The sequence below is a fragment of the Molothrus aeneus genome, chromosome 7, assembly GCF_037042795.1.
Source record: "Molothrus aeneus isolate 106 chromosome 7, BPBGC_Maene_1.0, whole genome shotgun sequence".
In the NCBI taxonomy this organism is placed as follows: domain Eukaryota; kingdom Metazoa; phylum Chordata; class Aves; order Passeriformes; family Icteridae; genus Molothrus; species Molothrus aeneus.
The window spans coordinates 32,769,303-32,795,955 of NC_089652.1; the positions used below are offsets into that span (position 1 = coordinate 32,769,303).

Here is a 26,653-nt window from a genome sequence, read left to right on the forward strand (position 1 = left end):
ATATAGTAAGTAGTAGGATGAAAAGAAAAATATGGATAGCAGAGCCAAGAGGAGCAGTTGAGCTTAAGGGGAGGTGGGGCTCACTTCCAGCAGAGATGTCTGTCTTATGTGACCACTGTGCTGGAGGCAGTGCTGGACACGTGCGGGAGATGCACTTAGGGGCACATCCCTCTCCTGGGGCTTGGGAGAGCAACTCCTCCTGCCCTGGTTCTTCTGCCTACAAAGTGCTATGCCAAAACTGCTTCTTTTTTGGCTTCCCAAGGGTCTGGTAGGAGGAGAAGCCACCTCAAAGAGCTGCTGGCAAGCAGTGCTACCTTCCAAGCGTTTGTTTCTTAATCAGTTCCCTCATTTTTCTGTCACAGCTCCATCCTGGTAACCTCCGACAGGGATCCTTCCCTCCAAACAGCCTGACATTGAGTGAGGATAATACACCGCTCAACGGTGGTGATGATAATGGATGCACTAATGTTATTTGACATGTATTTCATGTTAAAATTAATGCTGTCTTTGATGTTGTGAAGGTTGAATTCAGAGAAGATAATTGATTCTTGAGCTGAAAAGATGTCTTCAGAGTTGTTGGCAGTTCCTGGTAGTTCAGGTTGCAGGTGTGTCCTGGCTGTCATTCCACTTGCAGACTATCCTGGCAGCCTGGTGGATGAAGTACCACAAATGGACATGTCCAACACAGAGAAACAGCAAAAATTGAGTGGTTTGGGAGGTTTTTTTTGCCTTTATACTAAAACCCCCAGGGTTTCTCGGAGTTAAAGTGCCTGTATCATCTTTTTTCATTTAGAGCTATGTAAATTAAAATGTGTGTGGGAAAGATACATGACTGATTTGCAACTAGTACTAGATAATTTACTAATTACTTGTGTTTTCCAGTGTGTAGGATTATCATTTTAGAATAAAAAAGCTGCCTCCAGAAGCTCTTTTGAATTTGATTTTATAGAAGATAGTGAAGGTTCAGGTATTCATCCTTGGAAATTCTTTTCAGGGTGGTGAAGCAGCCCTGAAATGAAGCAGTCCTTCATCCTCTGATTCTGGGTGGAAATACCTTGGATGGCTGGATGCTTATGTTAGTTGCATAATCAACAGTTTTTAGCCCAATAGCAAAGAATTCCGGCACTAACAGGTCCAATCTGTGTTGTTAAAGCTTTTTGTGGTGGAAGCTATCATTCTTAATGTGGAATTGCCTCCTGCTGTTACAGCACTGGGCATGTCATCTAAATAAGAAAGAATCTCCAAATAATACTAGCCATGACATATTAAAAAGTTTATATGATGTTTTAGTTATTTAATAAGTATTTAAAGTCTTTTAAATGATACCTTTCACTATGAATGTGCTATGACAGATTTAGTTATTTAATAAGTATTTGAAGTATTTTCAATGATACCTTTCACTATAAACATGCTATGAGAGAATAAATGACATCTTTAACATTTTGTTTCAAAGATCCTCTATATTTTCCTGAATAACCAAGTGTATTTTCCTTGTTACTTGATTGGGACCAGAAAAAGTATTGTTTTAATCCATTTTTGGATAAAGCAGTAAGACTCTAACATGCAGCAGTCTGACAAGATGTTAATTCGTTGTAATATTGTTATCAACAGACTTCTAATAACTTTAAATACACCTTTGTCATATTAAATGTTCATGTGGAGGTAGAATGGGAAAGGTTGTTTTCAAATTCAAGGAAAGTGCAAAAGAGTGCTATTTGTCCCTAATTAAATATTGAGGACTTTTGTATTAAATATTTAATTGGCCAACTGTACTGCAGCAGAGTGGTGGAGAAATGATAAAACCCTGCATTTGCACTTAAAGACTGTTTTTGGGCAGTCAAGTGACCTGTTGCTAAATGAATTGGAAGGAAGGAAGAGGCTTAAATAGAAATACTTTCAGTGTGTTTCCCACCACTGCTGATCCAGGAAAAGGGCCCTTGATAATCATCATGTGGCTACACCAGGCTCTTCTGAGCCATTTTACATATAAGTGCACTGAGGACCTATTTCTGACTTCTGTTTTCTGAAGGAGTCCTGGAAGATTGGAAAGTCTGTAAGGCAGAGGAAAGCAGGAAATGCTCCTTCTGTGTGATAAGTCTGTATGAAAATTGGTATTAGAGCCATGCAAATGGAAATGGTTCAGGTTGATAGAATCTTTGTCAGTTTTACAGACAACTTTGAAGCAGACAGTTACCAGAAGAAGTGAAGGTGTTCTTTCATGATGTGTGAAGTAGTCCTTGTCTGTTGAGGAGAAAGTGTAAAATTAAAAGGGATGTATCAGCCAAAACACTCAGGTCTGTTTTGAACACTCCATAGATCCAGTTCAGAACAGGTGACTGCACTATAAAAGATGCCAAGGCAGAGCTTTAGACATGGAAATGGACTACCCCTGTGAAATTGTGGGTCCGTAAGGCCTCAGGAAAATCAAAATGTACATGTGGTGTGAGGCTGCATCATGTTATCTGTTGGTTCGACGCCCTGGAGTTTGGGGTTGTATTTGCAAGCTTAAGTTCTGTGTCCCAGTAATCATGGAAGATTTGGGTTGGAAGGGACCTTAAAGACCTCCTGAGTCCACCCCTCCTGTTTTGGGCTGGGACAAAAACATTATTATGAACCTTAGCAGTTTTCTAAGATGCTTTAAGGCATGTATGTGTTGGGAACTCTCTGTGTGTGTGTGTCATTCCAGCCATCATGAGAGGTGACATGATGGTTCTGCCCTATTTGCTTATCCTCCCTCTTCCATCCTGTCTCCTACCCCTCCATGAGTTGCTGATAAGGTGAAGCAAAAATCAGCTCCACATCTCAAGATGAATGATGTGACAACAGCTGACCTGGGCACACATTTGTCAAAAATTATTTTAGCCTGGAAACTGAGCCTTTAAACAATAATGAGAGATGTCCTGGAATGGATAGCATCAGTCTGAGAAATTTTGTATCTGAAATCTCTCTGCTGTACCCAAGGGCGTTTCACTCTAACTTTGAGTATATGGATTTTTGTGGTGTTTGGTTATGTTGTCTATGGTATGTTAGGTTTAGGTCACAGCAGATGTGTGCTGGTGTCTCTGGGCTCAGGTTAATTGGATTATGAGGCTTTAGGAGTAGAAAGCATGTTCATCTTGAGCAAAGAAAGATGAGATTTTTGGCTTCCTTCTGTAGCACATGGGGTCATGCATGTTCCTGGATCATTTGGGTATTTGACCCAATGGACGGTGATGCCCATGATCTGTCGTGTGTTTCTGTTTCACTCTGCTGCCCTGACTGCTGTGCTTTACTCTGGGCTTGGTTTGTTACTGGGTGCTTGCAGCTGCTGGTAGTGTTTGAGGAGACATGCAGGGATGCTTTAACTGCAGCTTCAACTTCCCCCACACCTCTCTGTGGCTGTGGCACTGAGCTCAGTGATGCAGGCAGTTCTTCCTTTCTTATGTTCCTTGAATACATTAGCTAGGTTTTTTCCAAAAGTGGTGCTGTTGTGAATTACTATTGTAATAAATGTTGTTGTTGAATTAATGAAACTTAAAAATAATTTCGGATTTCATTGGGATGTCACAAAGCTACATCTTTTAATAAGTGTGAATTATTGTAAAAAGTAGCAAGACTTACTAAAAATGAGCATAACGCTGTGCAAGTGTGCTAGCGTGCTATAAATTCTGCCAGTATGTCACATCCTGACATTTAGTAGTTTCATGATTCTGTTTGTTGGTCATTTCTGAGCAAAGAGTATTAATGAGAGCTACATAAAATGTTTTTTCTTAAAGACTAGTGACTATGAGGCCACTTCATGTACAAGATTTATGCACTCTTTTTAGTCCTTTTTTTTTTTAACTAGGCATCACATATTCCCTCTGAATATTATCAGTGTGTGTGTGTGATAATTGTTTTTATATTTTAAATTATCTAAGTTTTGTCACATATAGTGAACAAGGCTGTCTGGGGTTCATAGCACAGACCCAGAAATATTCAGTGAAGAATGTTGTGTGCCAGAGAGAAGAAGAATTGTTTAACACAACAAAGTGTAACTTGTGCTCATTCCTTGTGTGGGAAACTGAAATGGGAAAGTCTACCCAAGATTCATATTTATTTTCATAGTACTATGTTAGGAGATCTTTCACTTTGTGAAGATTGTTTGTATTGCAAAGTGAGTTTCAGTTCTTCCTCTGACTTTACAACTGATGAATCCTTCCTCCCCATTTCTGAATTGCATATGTGCACCCACAGGGACAGATTCCATCTTTTGAATGTCTAAAACTTTTCCCAACATCCTTATGCAAAATACTTTTTTATCTGAAAACTCTTAATTGAACTGAGACTCCTTAATGAAATATTCTGGTCTTGATTGAAGTTCTTCAATAATTTTTTCATGTTCCCAGTGGAATTTCTGGTAATTCACCACAGAGACTGTAGTGGTAGCATGGGGTGGAGATTTAGATTTACTTAGGATGAGGGATGCCTGCATTCAGATCAACTCTTCTTGGCTTCGTTCAGATCTAGGTCTTGGGTTAGTATTTGGGGATTCAGTTGAGTATTTTGAATAAGGAGCTGTGGTGAGGTGCATCCCTCTCATGTTTTTGATGTAAAATATATGTGAGAAGGATAACCTTCATAATCTGCCAGAATATTAACAAGTTACAGGATGAAATAAACCACTCCAGTTTAGTTTTAATGACAGTCATGGATGAAACCTGCAGCTCCTGAGTGCATAAGACAAGACTTATAACTGGGAAAGTTGCTTTAATTTGGCCTGAAATGTGGTCCGTCAGGAAGCCTTATAAGCAACTTTAACTGTATTATGCAATGGAAAGAAGCCATTACTTATCTAATTGCCTGGATTTTCATTAATAATGTAAAATTCCCTGCTTTTTTATTCCTCCAGGTGATTAACTGAAGATTTTTCTCAGTAATCTCCCCTCTGTTTTGAGAGAGGAGCAATGAACAGTCCAATAGATCTTTATCTCTGCTTTAGAAAAAAGGAACTGATGTGATTAACCTTTAGCAAAGATACCATGACTGTTAACATCTCATGTGGTAGCTGTGCTGAGCCAGTGCTGAACTGTTGGGAAGAAGGTTAATGACTGATCCTCAGGCTCTAAAGGACTTTGGAGCTCTTTCCAGTGCCTGAAGGGGCTCCAAGAGAGCTGGAGAGGGACTTTGGACCAAGGGCATGCAGGGGTAGGACAAGGGGGAACAGCTTCACAGTGACAGAGGGCAGGGTTAGATGGGATACTGGGAAGAAATCCTTTCCTGTGAGGGTGGTGAGGCCCTGGCACAGGTTCCTAGAGAAAGCTGTGGATGTCCTGGAAGTGTTCAAGGCCAGGCTGAATGGGGCTTGGAGCAACTTTGTCCCGTTGAAGGTATCCCAGCTGATGGCAGGGGATTTTGAGCAAGATGGTCTCTAAGGTCTCTTTGAACCCAAAACATTTTGTGATTCTAAGTTGATCTCCCATCATTTAAATACAGTTGGAGACTGTTGGATTTTCACTGCTTTTAACTTTTGGTCTAAAACAACAGCAAAACTTTGGTGACAGAACATGCACTGAAATTATTAAATACTCAGAGTTACAGATGTATGATTTTAGTGAGATACTAGGGTAATATCATGAACTATAACAGCAAAGCTTGGGTATTTCATGTGTTTACTGGAAGCTGGAGGTGTGGGATGGTGGAGATGGCCTCATTATTTTAAATATGTTGGCTTATATTTAAATTTTACCTGAAAAGGTGTCCCTGGATTGTGCACTGCTGTGGTGGATTTTTTAGGAGAGCAGCAGTTTGTTGGCTGGATTGCTAATGGCCATGGTGGGATCTTCCTCCATGAATTACCTTTTTCTCTCTGGGTTAGTGCCATTACCTTAACAAACCATGAAAATTGCTAATTGCTAGAAATAACAGCTCACCATTGTGAGTAGCCACCAAAGAAATGTTGTATATAAACCACATGTGGTATGTTGTGGCATTAATTGGCTTTTATTGGTTTTTCTTAATGATAGTCCATGCTTAACATAATCACAGGAATCTTTTACCTGAGTAAAGGCTGGGATCCATGAGCAGAATATCTGGATAAAGGCACAGGCTGCTGCTTCCATTCAAAACATCGCTGCGCTCCAGCTGTCACATAAGACAGAATTCTCAAATGTAATATTTCTTGGAATTTATTTTTGTAGAATTGTTTCTATGGCAGTTGTTATTTTCTGTGCAAATGGTGTGGTGAAAGTCAAATGGGTGAATGTTTCCTGAGGCTGAAGAAGCTTAGCAGAGCAACTGTTGCTGACTTTAGAACAAAGCAATCAACATCCATAACTAATGCCTCAACTTTTTAATGTGATTTTTAATATTTAAGTAGGAAAAAAATGCTGTGAGATTGTATAATCAATGCAACTGATAGATTTTAAGAAGTAATATTTTATTGAAAGTACTGCTTTTTTCAGGTTTCAATCCATAATCATTCAGTGCATTGTTTTTTCCATAACCACATGTTCATTATTTTGTTCAGCCAGCCTTGAACTAAAGGGTTGATGGATTAAACCTAATTCTAAGCTATTGCTTTGTTTTTCTAGATACAATGTTAAATCCAGGGATACATTTTAAGTGCAGAAAGTTGTGATTACCATGGTTGTCAGAATCAAAGTAACATGTGCATTCCAAAGTGAGCTACAACTCTAAAACAACTTTATAATTGCTATGATTTTGCTGTTCAGCTGTAAGAGAGGAAAGCTTGACAGCAGGTCCATGGAAGTTTAAAAAAAATAAACTGAAGCTTAGACTTAAGCGCTGGCAATCACAAACCAATTTATTTTTGGAGGGCATCCCCTGGGATGCAGTAGGACATCCCCTAGGATGGGTTCATGAGTGAGCTCTGGAGAGCCTCAGCGCTGTGTGCGCATTCCTGTCCCAGTGTCTTGGATCAGTGTCCTTGTACTCCCTGGAGTGTTCTGTGTCTCCTCCAGCTTCCCCTGTGTGCTCAGTGTTCAGAAGCTGCCCTACAAAAGGGCTGGGTGTGCTGTTCCAACAAAGGTTCATTGACTTCCTTGCCCTGCTGTTTCCTGGAGGGAGTGCAAGGGTTATGGAGCGAGTCCAAGGACAAGGAGCAGGTCAAGAGGAGAACATGAAGATGCTCTGAGTCCTTGGGCACCTCTGCTATGGACAGGCTGGAAGAGCTGGGTCTGTTCAGCCTGGAGAAGAAAAGGCTCCAGGGAGACCTTAAAGCATCTTCCAGTGACTAAAAAGGCTCCAAGAGAGCTGGAGAGGGACTTGGGACAAGGGCCTGGAGTGACAGGACCAAGGTCACTGGAAGACACTGCCCAGAGAAGCTGTGACTAACTCACCCCTGGAAATGTTCAAAACCAGATTGGATGAGGTTTGGAGCAACCTGGATGGATGAGGTTTGGAGCAACCTGTTCTAGAGAAAGGCATCCCTGTCCATTACAGGAGGTTGTAACAAGATGAACTTAAAGTCCCTTCCAACCCAAACCCTGCTATGAGTCTGGGATTGGATTTCTTGGAAGAAGGTCATCGGTTGTCTTGTCATCTCTTCTGGAAGACGTCCAGCCTGACTATCAGCTGGATAACCTTCCTTTCCAAGCAGGGTGGTGGCAGTGCCTGTTGCTGCTGCTGTCCTGCTGCTGAGCTGTAACTGTGTTTTTGTACAACAAAGTGTAAGTAAAATGCTGTCTGTGTTTTTTCTCAAATGACTTAAATACTCTGGGAAGCTCAGTGGAGAATTAGGTGTTTATGCATGGATGAGGAGAAGTTTAATGAAGAGGAAAACTACAGTCTTTACTCATTTCAGTCTTTCTACTGTTTTTCAAATAAATCCACAGAGAAGTCGCAATATTAACAATGTGCACCTATTCTTATTGTACCTCTCAGCACTTTACAATAGAAATTAAAGACAAATAAACCCCTCCAAACCAAACCCAGAGCCAAGCTTTGAAAAATGATAATGGGAAAAAACCTCAGAGCACTGTGTGTTTCAGGCTTTTCACTTTTTAAAAAATGAGGTACTTCAGGGCTATGGTGTTGTAAAGTGAACCTCTGCTTTAATTTTAATTGCCCAGGTGTTGAGAAATGAGAAAAAAATTGAAAGCAGGGGTTTTGCCCGGGCACAGTCTTAAAAATAAATAAAATAATACAGAAATGCACACACATATCTATATGCATCAAGTGTTAGTTGCTGAGGGCAAGACTTAAAATGCTCTTTGGCTTTATCCTGTTCATCTCCCTGCACACATTTTGCTTCCCTGACCGCATGTGAGAAGGGGCAGCGGGAAGGAACTTACTCCATAACATTTATATTCATAATTTATGCCTGCAGCCTTGAAATAATCTCATTTGTCTTCCACTGTTACCGGAACAGTTTTGCTAGCAATGAAGAATGCTGGGAGCAGTGAGGGATTCTGTTGTTTCAGCTTTTCATTTGTCTTCTGTAAAGAGTGGTTTTGAATAAAAAGATGAATCGGGCAGCGCTGTGTAATGCAATTGCCAGGACGTACCCAACCTGATTTTGAGGAGGCTCGCAGGACTCCAGCTTGTCTGTTCAATAGATAACCAGGTTTATTGGGCAGATAATGTATTTCTCTGGGGCACAGGGAGAGAGCATGTCAGACACCTTCTCCTGCCTTTCCAGGCGATGGGCAGCGCTGGCAGCAGGACTGGAGCAGGCTGTGGCTTTGGTGGGGAAGCACAGCAGGGATGGAGGGAGGTTTTGGATCCCTGGGTGTCCCCTGCAGCAGCGTTTATCTGCCCCAAGGAAAATGTATACAGAAAGAAGGCAGGGCTCTGATCCTACTTGCAGCTGGGAATCATTCCTAAAGTGAGCTCAGATCAGGCAAGAAATGATTTCTGTAATGAGCCCTGACCAGGAGGAAGCCCTGCCCTGTGCACCTGAGCTGTGGCTGAGTCAGAGGTGAGCTGGGGGACAGCGCTGCTTCACCTGTGCTCAGTCACAGAAACAGCCACACAAACTTTAACCTGAGCCAACTAAACCATTAGCAGTCTGTCAGCAGCAGTGTGGCACTCTGCGTGGATTAATTTTTCCCTGTTGTCAGTAGTTTTGTGACTGTAGAGCGGCAGTGCCCTGTACCTGCAGTTTTTGTAGGTTAAACCAGCAGGTTGTAGGCTGCACTGCAAAGTGGTGAACTGAGTCTGTAGAGAAAAAACAATTTAAAACTTTGCTTGAGAGGAATTTACGGAAGATTTTGGCTATTACAAACCCAGGAAACAAAAATGTTTGTGTTAAGCATTTTGTGCAACTTCTTACCTTGTTTACTCTGGAGTATATCTGAGTGAGTGCTCACGATTTAGGATCTATTTGGTGTAAATTAGATTAAAAGTCACCCTTGGGGCCTAATTAAGCCATGTTATAAACAGGGCAGTAAGTTAAACACTTGCAGTAGATTTTGCAGATAACAGGTTTGAATAGATGCAAATAAATCTAAGTTTTCATTGATACAGGAATTTTAATTGCTGTTGTTGGTTGATCTTGGGGTGACCATTAAGAGCTCAGGACTGTGAAGCTGTGCTGCTTCTCCTGCACAATCCATGCTACCCCACCTCTGCTCGCTGTCTTTCATCTTGTGCTGGTTCTTTTCCCTTCCTCCTCTGCCATTGATACAAAAGAATATATAAATGCATTTTTTTGGTTGGTCTAAGCAAGGGGATAAGATTTAAGAAATTTTCCTAAAGACTCTTTCTTGTCGATGAGAAATATTTTACAGACAGGCTTTGGTTTCCCCGTTGCACCAAATGCAATCACTTGCTGACTGATAATCAATTCTGCAGAATTTATACTTTATTAACTCTAATGTAGTATCTTCTCCCTTGTTCCTGAGAGCTAAAGGTGGCTGTGGGAAGTTTTTATCCATCTTCCCTTCTGTGTTCCTGATGGATGTTTCTGCGTTCAGGGATAAGGTGCCCTGTGGCATCAGCCAGGTCTCACACACAGAGGCTCTGCTGTGGCCACAGGCTGAACCCTCAGCAGAGTCTCATTAACTTGCCACATACTTGGTGGGGGGCATAGAGACCTCACAAATGTGTTATTACTGTGCTTAATGAAGGAAACCACCCCTTGCTAGAGCACTGGCAAGATGTGTGTGTTTTCAGCTTGGCTAGTTTTATATTCTGTTAAATTTTAAATATTGGGGTTTTTTTTTTAACTAAAGGCTCTATGGAAGTAATAGGGAGCTTGCATTTTATTTTGTTTGATTGGATCTTGAATTCAATGCTGAAAGTGAGAGATAAATTTGTATTAAAATCCCTCCCCCTAAGGAAATTTGATAACTAAACTCCACATATTTTCTTCTTGTAATAGCTGTCTGATTGGCTTTTAATAATCAGAGTGTTTCTGAAGACTGCTCATGTAAAAGGAGAAAGTTGTTAACTTTTAAAGTATTTTTATTTACTTTCAGAGTATGATTACTGTGAAGTGCTTTGTGCAGCTTCATTTAGGGAGTGTCACCTTGTGGTTACCACTCTTCCAGGAAGTTTACATCTGATAGGATTGATCCTGCTGTTGTGGAAGATGACAGCAAAACCTGTCCAGAATGCAGCAGTTCTATAGCTGGGACAGGTGACATTTGCTCTGATTGCTGATTTATAGGCACTGAGGCCTCTCCTCCCAAAATCAGGGCAGAGGGCTGTGAGTGGTGGTGTGGTTTGTTGAATTTGAGCTGCACTCCCTCTCCCACACAGCAGTGCCCACAAGTCCTTAGCTGTGTGTGGCTTCTCTGAATGTTTTCCCCAAGAACAGCTCTGACATTTTGATCACCCTTGTGCTCCAATGAACGTGGCACAGATTCCCAGGAACTGAGCTGCTTTTCCCTTGCCATAAAAATAAAAGAGGGCCTGGGGAGCCCCTGTGCAGCAGCTGGGGATGCTGTACCAGTGTGCCTGACTCATCCTGGGAGCTTTTCCTTTGCCTCTGCTGTGAGTCTGTGGCAGGTGTGCAGCAGCTCCCAGCAGTGCTGTTGTTGGTGAACTGAGCAGAAGGTGAGTGCAGGCATGGCTGGGGAGATGGAACAACCCATTCTTCTGGAGGCTCCCAAGGTGTGGCAATCCTGCTCCTGTCCATCAGTGAAGCTCTGACAACCAACTCCAGGGCTGGTGACCAGAGCTAGAGCAAGCCATGCTTCTGTGGTTTACATTTTCAGCTAAAATTGAACAAAGCAGCAAAACTAACTTCCTCAAATCAGACCAAAGCCTAAATCTAACTTCTGCAGCTCTGCCTCAATTTAAAGCATTTGCTCTGATTACCTGGTTTGGAGGGCTTCATGGCTGATCCATTTTCTTTATTTGGATTAAGAGAATAACTGAAGTGAATCATTGCCATATAAGATATGGAAGTTCAAATGTAGTTCATGTTTAAAAGGTTTATAATGAACTTTGTTAAAAATGTCTGCTGATTACCTCTGGTGAACTAAAGTGCATATTATAAAAGCTGCTGATTTAAAGTCCATTTTACATAAGGTTATATATTGAGAACTTTAAATATTTTTTCAGTATAAATTTGGACCAGCTCTTAAAGTGAGATTACACTCTGGGTTTTTAGGCTGTGGAGATTCCAAAGGTGTGTATCTCCACGTTCTTTCAGGTGTCTTTGTAGACCAGAAGTCCTGTCCCTTCAACAAATCCTAAGGAAGCCTGGTTTTTATCTATTGCATAGATAGAGGTTTCACATGAAGTTTCCTAGACACACATTACTCAGAGGAACTTGCCACTGTCCCTGCTTCGAAACACTTTAAAAACCTGTGGTTTGACCTCAAGCAAATGGCTGAATTCCTCCAGCCAGCCTCTGGCAGGAGCTCTGCATTCCCTGGGGTAGGTGTCCCAGCATGTACACAGCTCCTGAGCCAGTTGTTAGGCTTTGCTCAGGAGTGGTGGAGCAGAGCATCACCTGGTCCCTCACTGTGCACTTCTGTGAGCTGCACCTGCTCTAAAATAGCCCTGTCTGTACTCAACAGTAACAATTACTGAGCTGTGCTGGGGGAAGTCTGCTGGAATAGAGACCTGCAAACCTTGGAAGAGCTCCTTGTGTAGAAGTCTGTCTGTGTGTGTGGGTTTCTCTTCCCTGTGGGGACTGTCTGTGCCTTAACGTGCTGGTGTTTGGAGCTGTAAGCCCAGATCCCTGGGGGAACAGCAGCAATTGATGCTGCTGTACTGCACAATATCTTGTGGGAACATAACTTTGTCAAATGAAAAGCTTTAAGGCCAATGGCTCTAACTTACCCCATTTCCTTTTCAGCTCGGGGATTTTTTTGTAATTTTTTTTTTGGAGTAAGCGTAATACTCGTGAAGTCTTACTGAAAAATGGCTCACAATTATTTTATGGGTATCAAACACTGCAGAAGGACTGTGATGGTTAATACTGAAATAGTGAAACAGTTGGGGGCCTTGTACTTTGGCTAGAAATAATTGACTCATTAATCTTAACCACACTGAGCCCACTGCATGGGGGTCAAACATAGTTTAATCCTAATAGGTGGGAATATGCCAGATTACACTCCAGTTCTGACAGTTATTCTTCTCCCTGGAAAATTTGCTAATATTTTTACAAAGAAATTAGGAAGAGAGTAGAAGACACCAAGCAAGCTCTAATACATATACTGAGACAAAAAAGGAATGAGGCAGAATTTAAACCTTTATGAATGGGATTTTGAGAAATATTAGATGAGAGCCAACAAATGAGAAAAAGAAAAGGGAAGGATGTGCCTTTTTTGGAATTTGATTTTGCCCTGTGCTGGTTGGATGCTGGTCAGTTTCTTATCCCTTTCAAAATGGTTGTTCAGCCACCTGCTTGTCAGTCTCCACTCCCTGAGTGAGATGCTTAATGCTTAATACCTCAGTACAAAACAGTTTTTAAGCTTGAATTTGTCTTCTATCAAATCTTTGTGTTACAAAATGCCACATTGCAATGGTTGTTGACACGGTATTATAATTTAAATAATGTTTCTAACCATTGGCAAATACAGCTCAGGGTCTGGTAAATAATGGATGGAAATTACAGTCGAAATGGGAATGTTAAATAGCCATTTCTAACAGATGGTCATCAGAAATCATTCAGCTTATCTTTTATAGACAGCACAAACACAGATATCTGTGCTTCTGCTGAATCAATTTTTACGTGAGCTCCTTGAAATTGTGGAGCAGAGTCCCAGCACTAGTGGCAGCTCTGGGAAGTCCAGGTGATGGGTGGGTCTGTGTTGTCTGGGCACTGAAACACAGACCTGAGCGTGGTGTATTATGGATTCCTTGCCTTCAGGCTGCTGCTGTCAAACCTGTGTAAAAAGAATTCATTTTGCTGAAGAGAAAGTGTTGGGCTGGGGGGCTGAGTAAGAGATGAGAAAGGTATGTCCTTCCTCCTGGCCCTCCTTCTCTCCATGCTGGAGCAGAGCTGCTGTGTGTGCTTGGGCTGAGGAGCTGGGTATTAGAGCCACATCTTATCTCATAAATCAGGGATGATTGACACCTAAAACTGCTCCATGGCCACCAGTGGTGTGTTATGCACATGTACAAAAACTGGCAGTGAGCCCATCAGGCTGGATTTCAGACTCCATGTAACAAACACTTCCCTGCGTTCCTGTGAAGGAAAAAGCTGCTTTAGAGCTCTAAGTGAGTTAGTTACTGCAGATGGATTCTCCTTGAAAAGTGCTTCCCAAGCTCTGGTATGCAAACTGTTTCTGTCCATGGCTGTGCAAGCAGCTGGTTCTTCAGTCTGTATTAAATACAGATTTGGGTTGGTTTTTTTTTTGGTGTGGCTGTTTTGGTTTTTTTGGTTAGATTAAGAAGTTTGGAGAAAGTAAATATGAGCTTGACAAGGAAAGGAATGGTGGGTGGCAGACCTTTTCTTTAAAAAGAGACAGCCAAGAGTAGGAGAGCACAGAGGTATCATTTTCTTGTTACCTGTGTATGTATAGCATGTGTCAGGATTGTCATTAAAGAGCCCAGAACAATAGGAGGAGAAGCCTTAAGCATTCTGTGCTGCCTCAGATGCTCAGTGACTGCAGAGGTTTTGCAGATGTGAGAAGAACAGGTCCAGTACTGCCAAGAGCTCTGGTAATGATACTGCAGGTTCTGGTACCTTTAAGCAAATGAAAAGATTGGGAAAGTTTTGTACACTCTGTAGTATTGCTCTCATTTCCCCCAGACAGCTTGGGTTATAATGTAGCTAACCAGGGGATTGTAGGGACAAAAATGCTTCTGATCCCCGGGTGGAACCAACACAGGAACATCCAGCAGTACATTGTGGTTTTAGAGATGAACTTAAGGACTTAGCAGAGAAAGCGTGAGTTTGGACATGTCGTTGGTAGTCACCATTATTTTTAAGCCAATAAAGTAATGAAAAAGGTGTTGAAATATAAAAATGCCAACTGAGACAGCTTCAGAATCAGATCCATTTAACGGTGTTACACTGCAGATAGATGCCCACGGAGCAGGGGCTGTCAGGTGCTGGCGTTTCACTCGACAGCAAACTGAAAGATGAATGCCTGTGCTGTCTGATACTGATGTTGGAGTCATTGGGGATTACAGATGTATGAAGACAGACATGAAAAAATCAATATGATTTGGGGTTCCAGAAGTTGCCACCACTTCATTAAAATGATGCTCTGTGTCTCTCAGGAGGAAGAGGCAACTTCAAGGTCACAGGAGATGGCTGCTCCATGCTGTGGTGTGATAGGTGATAACACATGTGAATTGCAGGAGCACAGGTGATAGCTCTTGATGTTTCATGGGTTCTCCAGAGCTCTGGCAATTTGCAATGAGAAATGTTAAGGCTTCAGGATTTAACACAACTCAGACAAATAAATATGTTCTCCAGTGATGCTGATTTTCAGGAGTGGAATTTTATCCCAGGAGCAGCCTGAGTCTCCTGAAGGACTAGCTGATTGTTGTTGGCAAACTTGTGTCATAGTTTGGGTGTGCCTATTTAGATGGTCTGTATTGCTTAGTTACGGAAAGGAAGACATGGTGATAATTCTTGAGGATGGGAGGATGGGAGATTCTGCCCATCAGGGCTTTCTCAGACAGAACTCCTAAAAGGTATCAGAGATTGGACACGAAATACATCAGTGCTTCTGCAAGGAGAAGCAGTGAATTATCACTGAAAGTGGCCAGATCTTTCTTCAGATTTGTCTTATGGCTCCTTGCTCTCAGCACAGACATACATTATCAGAAACACTGATATCAAGTGAATCATCTGTGTTGTTATATAGCAAATAATTTTTGAGTAGCTAAAACAAGCTCTATGCTGTGAGTCTAGTCAAACATATGTATGTCAACAATGATACATGATTACTGTTAAACTTTATAAATCATTTGTAGTGAGGTAAATGAGCTAAAACCAGGCTGGAAGAAGTATGCAAATTAAAAGTAAAATGGAAATGAAGAAAACTAGAAGGGAAAGGAGAGATACCTACATTTGCGAGAGTGCATGAGAAGAGGCTGTTCTTGTATAACACTTGCATTTGTGTAGTGCAGCTCTGAGAATGGGGGATGGGAGGCATTCCTTGTTGGCACAGCTGTCTGGGCAGCAGGCTCAGTGAGGATGAAGAGCCTTACTTTGATTGGAGAGAGGCAGTGGAGATAAAAGCCAGAACTGTTCTGAGCAGCTCCATCCTCAGGAAAGAAGCATCAGGTGCCCAGCCCCAGCACTACCCCTGTCCTTGTCTCCAGCTCAGATGTGGTGCATGACAGGACAGTGGTGGGAAGGGATTGGTTTGGTAATGGAACTCTGCAGGCCAGAAGTGCTGCTGAATTCATCTTCGCCGCTGGTAGCTCGAAGATGCTGTGAAAGGAATCTGCAGCTAAAGAAGGACTAAAATTTCAGGTACACTTTGATATTTTTCCTTTGTGACACGTTTCAAGTGTGACCATTAAGCACGAAACCCTGACTAGTGTCAGCCTGACATTTTGTTCCCTGCCTGATGCTGCTGACGGAGTGGTGATGGGCAGATCCTGCAGCAAGGGATGGCTCATTGCTTAGGGAGCAGGGGGACTCTGCCTTCACAGAGAATGGCATCTCACACCAGGGTTATGAACTCTCAAAAGTTGGAAGAACTTTTCTAGGAACTTAGGAGAATGGATGAGACTGAAGGATGCCTGCTCCAGCTGATGTGAGCCAGTGATCTTCCAGCAATTGTTTGGACTGGCTGATGGGAAGATGGCCAGTGGCTTAGCTGGCCATCTCAAGAATGACTTCAGGGAGACGCTGATTTTTCATATGCATGTCACCCACAAGTCGAAGAAACTGGTGTTTCTTAAACTTGTATTGAATCACATCAATCACATCAGTTTATCACATTAAGGTGATAAACTTTGAGAGGAGTGAAGGTGCCCACCAGCTACTGGAGGTGCTTGAAAGATTGAGCATAGTTCTCAGCTGCTGTTGTCGAATTGTGAGATTTTGCATCCCCTGAGGATCATAATCTGCAGTGAGGGAAAGCAGATAAATACAGTGTGCCTGTAAGCATGTGGCTGGTGTTTGGTCATAAGATGGGAACTCATCTAGGACTGTCACTATTGGCATTTAACTGGGCAGGAACCTTAATCCAACATAAATTGTTATGAGGCTTTCAATTCCCTCAAATTAAGGCTTCAGCAGTAAGTTTCTTTCAAAAGACAGGAAGATTTCCTGGCGCTGGAGTGTGTGATGTATTATTTGTCTGCCCTTATGATTCAATTTTCTGTGTGCTGCTTAACTGCTGTGAGGAGCAAGGGAAAGCAGTTTGGTGTGGGAGAGCTGCTGTTGTGCTCAGGCACCCCAGGAGCAGCAGCTGGGGCTGGCAGAGGCAAAGTCTGGGTTTTGCTCACTCATGGAGCTCCTGCCCTGGGGTGGCAGCAGGGTCCCTGCAGCAAGGAGGCTCCAGGGCACCCGGGTGACAGCCTGGGGAGCTCCACCATCCACCCCATAACTGCAGGTGTGCAAGGACAGGGCTCTTGCTGCTGCCTCCCTCAGCACCCCAGCAGTACCAGGTTTGGGTTTTCTCTGTTGAGCTTCACCTGCACCAGCAGATCCAGAAGTGGATGTTAGTTCAAACCATCTGTGCCCCTATGGCTCTGTGGGGCTCTGGATCTTGGTCTGGATGCTCATTCAGGGTGCATTGCCACAGTCCTGTCTTGCAGTTTTGCACTGGGTATTTTAATGTAAAACATCAGGTTTGTATTAAAAAAAAAATTCCTCCCTCTCCCTACACTGTGCTCTTCTAAAGCATTAAGATGTGTTCAGGTGCTTTTAATTTTCTGTTGGATTTCTGAGCATCTCTTAGGATGCATTCAAGGTGGTTTCTGCAGATTTTATGTTGCCACCATGAAAGAGACAAAACTTCCTCTTCTGAGATAAAGGAGATTCTGATATAGTAGCAGAATTTACAGATTGGGTCCTTAAGGAAAAGAAACAAAGTAGTGGTGCACTGTAGGGGGAATATGGAGGAAATATTTTTCCTGTTGTAGTAGGAGTGATTAATTTTAATTGTAGGTCTTGTATCATGCCAGTTGCAGACAATCAATTTTGTATCAAATAATATAGAATGTGTTGCCAAATTATATATGCTAATTGATTATGAGCTTGTGTGTAATGTACTATTAAATTTTATTTTTAGCCTGGACTGTGCGTGCCTGTGTTCTGCTGCATGGTCTGAACCAAATTTCATGGTGGTAGTTGTGTCCAAGGCAATTTCATTTCTGTAATTGTGGAGTGGGGGCTGGTGTCTGCCTGGAGCAGGCACAAACTCACTGCTCCCACAGGTGGGAAGGCTGCAGCACCCTGTGTGTGGTGAGCATTCCATGTGTGGTGGGCATCCCATCCATTGCTGCTACCTGAGTGGAGAGTGGGGGTGTGAGGAGGAGTTTGAGCTGATGAACCCGCTGAGGTTGTGTTGAAACTGGAGGGAAGCATCTAGGGAGCATCCATACAAATCCAGGCTTCAGTACATCCATGAGACACCTCCTTAATTAGGTAAAACCATAAAGGAAATAAAGATTTACATTTTCCTCTCTGATGGGATTGTGCTTGAGTTAATTGCTTCTAAAATGAGAGCATAACTTTTAGCAAGGAGGATGGGTAGCTACTGTTCAGATTTCATTTTGATAATTTTCTTAATACTTTGTTTTACATCAGAAACCCAACTTGAGATGCAAGAGGCCACTTTTATGTTTGAGGCACTGGAGCACTGAAATGTCATGCTAAATAAATGTGTGAACTTGATTTCTGATGGATTTTTTCCTTCCATCTTTGCACTTTGCTGCAATACGTATGTGTTTTCTTGCTGTGATGTTTCTGAGAGGCTGTGGGAAATGGGGTTATTAATAAACACATTCAGTAAGTACATTAATGAGTGTATTTTATGTATATGACTGCACATCTGCATACATTACATGCTCCAGGGCTTTATCCAGAAAGGCAGTTTTCCTTCTTGAAATAAAGTGAAACAAGTTTTAACCAAGGAATTTGTTTTAAGTGGATTAGGTTGCTAAAAAATTTCATTTGAGTTCAGCGATGGCAGACCCAGGTCCAGTATTGTAATACTTCATATCAAATGGCATAAATTCCTTTGATACAGGATTTATCTAGTGCTCATTGTAGGCTTTTAAAGAAAGATTTAGAGAGAGCTTTTAATTCATACTGATTTTCTTTCTTAAAAGAAGTTGATTTTTTTGTCATAAAAAATTCATATATATTACACTAATTAAGAAGTGTATGTACCAGATCTGTCTAGACATAATTTTTGTAGGTTTTTTCTCCTTCCTCTTCCACCTCTCCTCTAGTGCAGACTTTTAAACTGGGTCCTTTCAGAAGGGAGTCACTTCTTTACAAAAGCTTAGGTGTTTGCTCAAGCTGGGCTTTTAAAAAACATTTTTAATCTATCCTATTATTTTTCATATCCTATAGCAATATATAATGGCCTTTATTAGGATCATTACAATGTCTTTTGAAATCCCCAAATAACACTTGGCATGTCAGGATTATATATAAGCATAACCTTTTTTTTGAGCGTGTCTGGAAATCACAAGGAGCCTGATGGACGCTTATTTTTCACAGGCTGCTGTTCTAACCCCCCTAAGGCAATCAGAAGAGAGCTTGCAGTAGTGTATGTAATGTGAATAATTTTGGATACATTTCTTTTTCATTTCTCTAAGATGCCTGTAAAAGAGTCTGGCTTCTGGAGCTTCTCATCACCTGCTTTCTGCAATCCCAGCCCATTTGCTGTGTCTTTTAAGGAGCACCTGAAATCACTGGTCACATTTGAGGGTAGTCCTAAAAAGGTTAGAATGATTTTTCTTTTTTTCCCCCCAGTCATTTTTTCCCATCAGTCAGACTCATACTGCTGCATTGGAATGGAAATGTACAGAAGAGACAGGGTTCACTGCTTACAAACCTGTTTGTTTGTTAATTTGGTACTTAAAAATTCAAATTTATAGCTATAAATGATGTTTAACTGCAAGAAGAATTTACATGAATACACAATTTCTTATTTCCCTACTCTTAACACTTTCAAAGCAAAGTGAGATCCATGTTTAAAGTACACATCATAGCTTCAGTAGAAGTTTTGGCATGGATACATGTATTTTCAGGATGGGTCTTCGGTCTGTTTAATGCAGGAAGTAAGACTGGATGTGCACAGTGATCTCCTTAAACAGTGTCAGTGTTTATTACAAAAATGAAATTAAAAATTTTGGGGGAAAACAGGTATCTCTTTATTTGTTCAGAAGTTAATTAAACAGTAGCAAACTACCTTTGAATGGGTTTTGAATTTACAGAAACCTGATTAGAATGGAAACAGGCATGGATGTTGAGCAGATTCTGGTGGGTGTGTTTGAAGAGCTGTTAAGGTATAGACTTGCATGAGGATACTTAGAGAAGTGTATATGTACAAAAGCAGAGTTATATTGCTGTAACTTCATTCCTAATTACCTGTTTTCTTAGAATATTATGTTTATTTTTAGCTCTGAGAGCAACTCTGTCTTTTCTCTGATGAGAAATGCTATGTGAGACAAAAGGGAAAGTCAACTTCAGACTTATTTCTCTCTACAAGTTGTTTTCCATTAATTAATTAAGATATTTAATACAGCAAATGTGTGAAGGGAGGAAATGAGCAGTGTTTTCCCTGTGTTCCAGTGTCTGTATATCAGTTTGGGTGCATAAAGTGTGCGCTGAAATACCACAAAAATGGGAACATTTGTTCTGTCTCAGATCACGGATTGTGTTAAGGTTCAGTGTTTGCTGGTGGAGTGTGCAGGGCATGGCAAGATTGTGTTAGGCTGCCAAGAGATAACAAAACCATGCAGATAAATGTTTAGGTGATTCGCTGGAGCTGGTGCATGACTGTTTACTGGCACTTCCATCCCTGAGAGGTTTCATCTCAAGTGATGCACCTTACAGAGGGTCAGAGGACCTTCCCTTGCCTGGAGCAATGCTGCTGCCCTCTTCTGGGGTCTTGGTGCCTCCCTGACCCTGGTGTACCACTTCCACAATCTGTCAAACTGGCATCAGAATGAGATGGTGGTTTTGCTCAGTCTGATTCTGATGCTGGTACAAGTTTTGTTAGAGAAGGAATCATTTCCCAGGGTCATCATTCAAATATCTGATAGCAATTGGCCTAATCCAGAAATAGAGGAGAAAAAGTCCTTTTTTCTTGTTGGTGTAGGATAGGCTATCAGTGTCTCTATAATGTTCCCTCATGGATTAAGTGCTGCTCCCCTGTAGACACACCAGACATCAATCTTGCCAGCAAAGAGGAGAAGCACCTCTGAGCTGGCCATCAGTTCCTGAGTATATGCTATCATCATTTCACTCCTGGGAGATGTGACATCTGTCACTTATTCCTGTGGGATTTGTGGACTATTGAGTGTTGAGAGTCACAGCTGCTTCAGCGAGCCTGGCAGCATTGATCTGAGCCTGGAGAGTCCTCATGGCTTTGCTGAGGTGACCTTCTCTCAGGGTGGGCTTGCCAAAGGAGTCTGCAGCTTCTCTACGTTCTGTGTCGTTGTGAACCTGCCTTTTTTCTCCCTGGTGCTGGCAGCTCGTTCATCTGAAGGTAGGGCACACATTGATATTCCAGTGCAGCTCTTCAGCTGCTGGAGGTGTTGGCACATCACAGGGATCTGTGGGAAACCCTCCCTTTTGTGTGTGGGTGTGTGGGTGGGTTCCAGCCTTCCCCACGGAGCCACTGGCACCAGCCAGATCCCCCATGTGCCTCCTGCACCCTCATCCTTGGCAGAGGCTCACATCACTAACAAACCTCCTCAAGTGGCTCCCTAAAAGCATTTTTTTTAAGCTCCTCCCAAATAAATTCCTTAAGATTAAAAATATATGGCTTGTAATAATGTCTCTATCTATTTTGTATGAGGTGGTGCATAGCTCTATCTGCCTGCTAAATGCTGCATATTGTTTAAAGCGTGTCTTGTGCTTTTTCTTATTGATTAATCTAAAATACAAATTTACAATTGATTCTCAAGTCTTGGATGCTGCTGAAAACCTCTGCTAGGAATAGATTTATATAGATGATATTCACTGCTGTTTCCAGCACATGGAAATATACTGAAGCACTATTTTTGGATGTTTTATATGCAGTCAAAAGCTTTTTGCTCACCCTCTTGCCTGTACTTTTATTTCTTGCAGTTTGGAGAGTTTTGGATTAAAATAAAGGGAAAATTAGGAACAACAATCAATTTACCCTTAGCCTTACAGTCCCTTATTACAATTGCTAATTTATCAGTGGGTAGGTACCTCTCTTTTGTAATGGATATTGAGGATAATTTTAAATGCAACTCTTAAGCTTAACCAATTTACATAGTACTCTGAGAGATTAGTGCTTCTGCATAAAGAGCTGTGTGCATTCCAGGGGTGTTCTAGAGCCCTCTTGTGTGGTTTTTTGAATGTTTGTTGTAATAATAATTGATTTCCTTAGCAAGGTGTTGACCTCTAAGTAAGTATTGTAGATTGAAGCAGTAAAACTTTGGAAAATTGCTTGAAAGTCTTTGGTTGGAGCAGTTTTCTCAACTCACAATTATATTGTGTTTGAAAGATTGGGCTGGGGTCCAGGAAAACTGTTGGATTTTATGTTCTGTGCAGGCTGTTTCCATGCTTCTGAGTTTGGGGTTCCTTGGTTTTGGTTTGCTGTTATTTTGGTTTTTTCTGCCATCAAATGATCTTCAGTGCAACAGAAGCTGCATTTTCCTCTCTTCTGTCCTTCCTTTCTATCTCTGCATATTTACTTTCCTTGTTTTTTAAAGCCATTAACATCACTAGCATCAGGACAAAAATGTGAGAGCCACTAAATAGGATTATGTTAAAATGATGATTTAATTGAGCTCTTACATAGGATAAGAAGATTGTCTTGTTTTGCTGAACTGCAGTTTATGGAGGTCCTTGGCAAGAGGAAGCCAAGTTGCTTTTGGCATTCATTAACACCAAATCCAAATCACTGCTAAATTTGTTTAGCAGGAAAAGTAACAAATAGAGGAAAAGCAGAGCCCATGATTTTAAGTGTATTTATATTTGCTAATATGTGTTTTCCTGTAGTTCAGAGGAAATTCTTCCCACAGGACAAAAATTCTATTTTTTTCCCGCTTTCTCTTAGAGTTGAAATGATCCTACAAAACATTTGCTGGCATGACAAAATCCCACTCTTGAAAGTAGGACAGGAGACATTTTCCACTTTCTACAGATCAATCTTTTTGTATAACTCAAAGCAATTGCAGTCCTTTAGAAAAGGACTCAGGTACTGAGTAAAAATTACATAGTAAGTGGAGTTTAGCTCTAGTTGTAACCCAGTTCCCTGCTAGTTTTACCACATAAAGAAAAAAATATCCATAGAATTATGACCCAGCTCTTGTACTGCCTCTTCCAAATATTGCCTGGTAGGCCAATTTTTAAAGAAATGCTCAGGGCTTGCAATATATTTATTTCTGCCATTTAAATTCTAATTTAATTTTAGATTTGTTTATGTAATCAGATATATTGGATTACTGCTGCTATCAAGTCCTGTATTTAGTTCAGACTCCCATCTTTCTGAAGGAAGAAAATGCTGCAGGAATGTAAAATAGTTCAAATAATGTGGAATTCAAGCCTCTGGAAGCAGATTTTAATACTGAGAGCATTTCTAAAAGAAGTCCTAAATACTTTCAGTTAGCAGGACTATTTTATTCAGGTATAAGTACAGCTTTTTCACTGCAAAAGCTGGTAATTTCTCTTAGTGTGAACCCACAAAGACAGCTTCTGCCAGCACTGATTTCTCCAGAAGGTTGGCTCAATTTTTATTTGAATTCTGAAACACATAGAAAGGAAGGCTGAAGTCTGGTAAACATCCATCTGGGTGTGCTTTTACAGAAGGCTTTATGCATTAATTGACTTACTAATTCAGCTAATGGGGAAAAGTGTAAAAAGTGAGCAGGGAAGTATATTAACCTGCAAAAGCTTGATGAGTTTACCTTGGCTAGTATGACAGATGTGTTTTTGAACATCTTTCTGCTGTAACCATCCCAAACTTCAGTGGACAAAGTGCAAGTCAAGTATGGATAATTGGAACTGAGGAATTTCAGCAGGTTCCTCCTACTGCTGGGTTCCTAAAATACCCCTGTTGGTCTTGGCACTGGAGTTTGTTTTCCATCCTTCTCCTGAAAGTGTTTTATATGCCTTGCTTGCAGCTTACAGGTGTGCCCTGTAGGACTGACTATATATAGTTATATATGTTATATATGGTGTATATCTGTTTTGTGTTGCTATAAAGGCTGAGATGCAGCTTTAAATCAAAAGTAGCCAGTGAACATGACTAATTTCTCTAGCAGCATTTGTTGCATAGGCCATGTCTATTCTTCCTTTAACCAGATAGAATCTACTCCATACTGTGGTTATCAAATTTTGAGTTATTTAACCCCATATGTTTAAATAAAAAAGCCTTTTTTGTTTTTTAATGGTGCACATAGCTGCTAAGAGTAAAGTAAATAACATTTTCTGTAATTGCAGTTATTGGATTTACAGGTACTTTCTCCCTGTTTCAAAGAGAAGTATGAGTAAGGCTTTAAGAGAGGGTTGAAAGCCAGTGTGATGAATAGATAAAAGCAAAAGAAGTCAAAGATAGATTTAAATTGTATTTTAATATAGACTTTAGTAATATGGTAAAAATAGATATAATCACGAAACCTGACTATCTTAATACATTCCTGCAAGGCAACCTTAATTCCAGGATTTCTTAAATGCTGATTATTTGTAACTGTAAAATTGTTATAGTATCCTCTTTTGGATATAGTGTACTGTGTCTAGTGTTTCCTCTCCAAGCTTCTGCAAGGGAGGAAAAAAAGGCAAAAAACAATAGAGAAGAATATGTGAGAGTGATGAAAATGACTCCCAGGGAATTAGAAAATAGAAGGGAAATGCAGGTGAATAAAGGGCTAGTTAGGAGGAGGAGCAAAATGCTGTAGGGTGAGAAAAGGTATAAGTAAACAAGCTGAGAAAAGGTGGTAGATGTAATAAAATTATATCTGTTGCCTTTTGGAAGAACTCAACTAGTTTAGTATGGGAGAGAATTATGGCAAAGGATAGAAAGGATTTGAGGATTAAGGACAAGGTGCTCAGGAGGAGATGTGCAGCAGGTGATGAAACAGGTGGCAGAACTGAATGGAGAAAAGAAAATGTATTGAGATGGAGGAAAGTCCTGATTGTGGGACTTGGATTGAGGGCAGCCACAGCCTCAGATCTCATGTCAGTTTGCATGAGCTTGGCAGACTGAGCTCTCTGCTGGGAACAGAAAGAAAACAAAGAATTCGGGGACAGTGTCAAGTACCTTGTGAGAGTCACAGCTGTCTGGCCCTACTTTGAGCAGAAGGTTTGGCTGAAGTAAGGCTGTGCCAACCTGTCTTGTCCTGGGAATGAGGAATGAACGGCCCTGATGACTGTACTCACAGGGAAGAGTGGCCAGAGCAGGCAAGCAGTCTTTGGGGCAGTGCAGATGATTGTGTGATGGGAAAGGACATGGCTCAAATGAAGCTGATCTTGAGAGAAATGAAGCTGTGAATGTGGAGCTGTGGGAATGGGCAGCTGTGTAAATTCACTGTGGTTCACTGATCACCTTGCAGAACTCAGGGAGGAAATGTATCTTCCTTTTTCCTCCTCTCATGCCTATCATCTTCAGTAAATCTGTGCCTTAATGATATTAAGGAGACATAAAATAGAAAATTGTATTTGAAATCAAATTAATGTCCTATTTCAGTGAATGAGACTGTTGAAATAAAGCTGCAAAACTCATAAGGACACTACAATCACTAGGCAAAAATAAATCCACACAGAGCCAAATCCCTCAGACACAGTCCCTGTTACATCCAGTGGTGGAAGAGGAGATGGAAGGACTGTAGGTGGCTCTGAGTTTTTGCTGATGGAATAAATGTTCCTAAAGCAACAGGAGAGAGTCAGAGGATAGGTGGAAGTTAAGGGAAGTCTCTGCTGGAAAGGTGCAGAAGAAAATGGAGGCAGAAATAACAATTGGACACCAGTGAGCAGTGTGTCCTGTGGGGCAGGGAGAGAAGACCCAGGCTGACACTATCTACAGTAGGGGATTTTTGTTTTGTGGAAGTGTTTCATCCAGGTTTGATGTTTGTGTGAATTTCACTCTGCCTGAATTACTTCAGTAGTAGTTTTGGCCCGTTTTCTCTGCTCAGGTGTTTAATTGTTTAGCTCAGACCAACCACTGCTGGATGCATGAATGGAACCATTTATTTGGTGGAACTGGCAGAGAGAAAATTCGAAAAGATTAATCCTTTTGGTGTGGGAAGGGTTGTTAATCAGGGACTCACCTGATTAACAACCTGATTAAGGTTCTGGATCCTTGTGGGCAGCACCACCAGAGAAACCAGACAACACTTTAAGTTACATGTTGAGGCTCTGAAATATAAAATTAACTGATAATTTTCATAGGTCACGCTCTTTCCCATAAACCAAACTCATCTGCTGTCCTGGAGGGAGACAGAACAACTGGTCTGACTTCTCATTATCTCTTCCTATGGCGTTCCCTTATTGAATTACTGCCGGGTAGAGGCAGCAGATGCTCATCAAGCCACTGCAGGACTCCTCTCTTAATTGAACTGTGATGGGGATGACAGCAGGGAAGGTCAGGATGATGGGACCAGTGATGTAACGTGAACTCTGGTACGAACAACCTGCACAGGCAATTGACCTTGCTTAAACAGTGTCACAGCGAGGTCTTTTAGCAGTTCATATCATTATGGTTATTTTTTTGTGTCAATACTGCTACAGTGTCAGGGCCCCCTGTGTGAATCATACTATAATGTGTTCAGGGCAAAGATATTTTTCACCCTAAAAAGATAAGACTTTCCTATGCGATAAAATACAGGGAGGGGCTATAGCCAGCAACAGGGGAAAATAAATGGGAATGGGAAAGGTAACAGAATCACAGAATTCCTGACTAGATCTATGGTTTTACTCAGCTGGTTGCTCCAATTGCTTTGAAGGGTAGTGCCATCCTTTCTAACTGCCTCTGTGACAATCTGGAGCTTTTTGTTGCTGCCGTGCATAGTTAACCCTGGGTTGGAAGCAAGTTCACTTTTAGATAAATGTGCAGGTATTATGAATGGGCTTTGGTAGGAAACCACACATTTTTACACCAGGTTCTGCAGCTCTTGCCAAGTGCCTGGGAATGCCTGAGTTTTGGGCACA

General features: G+C 41.4%; 1 protein-coding gene across 2 annotated transcripts in view; it reads left to right on the forward strand.

Annotated features, from left to right (window-relative positions):
- THSD7B (thrombospondin type 1 domain containing 7B) overlaps window positions 1–26,653 on the forward strand; it is a 299,199-nt gene that overhangs the window by 20,367 nt on the left and 252,179 nt on the right. The window contains exon 1 of one of the 2 annotated variants that reach the window (XM_066553614.1): window positions 19,145–19,248. The exons of the other annotated variant lie outside the window; for it this stretch is intronic. The gene's annotated coding sequence lies outside the window, so the exon portion shown is untranslated. Of the gene's footprint in view, window positions 1–19,144; window positions 19,249–26,653 lie in introns of those variants that run through there. 2 annotated transcript variants of the gene reach the window in all.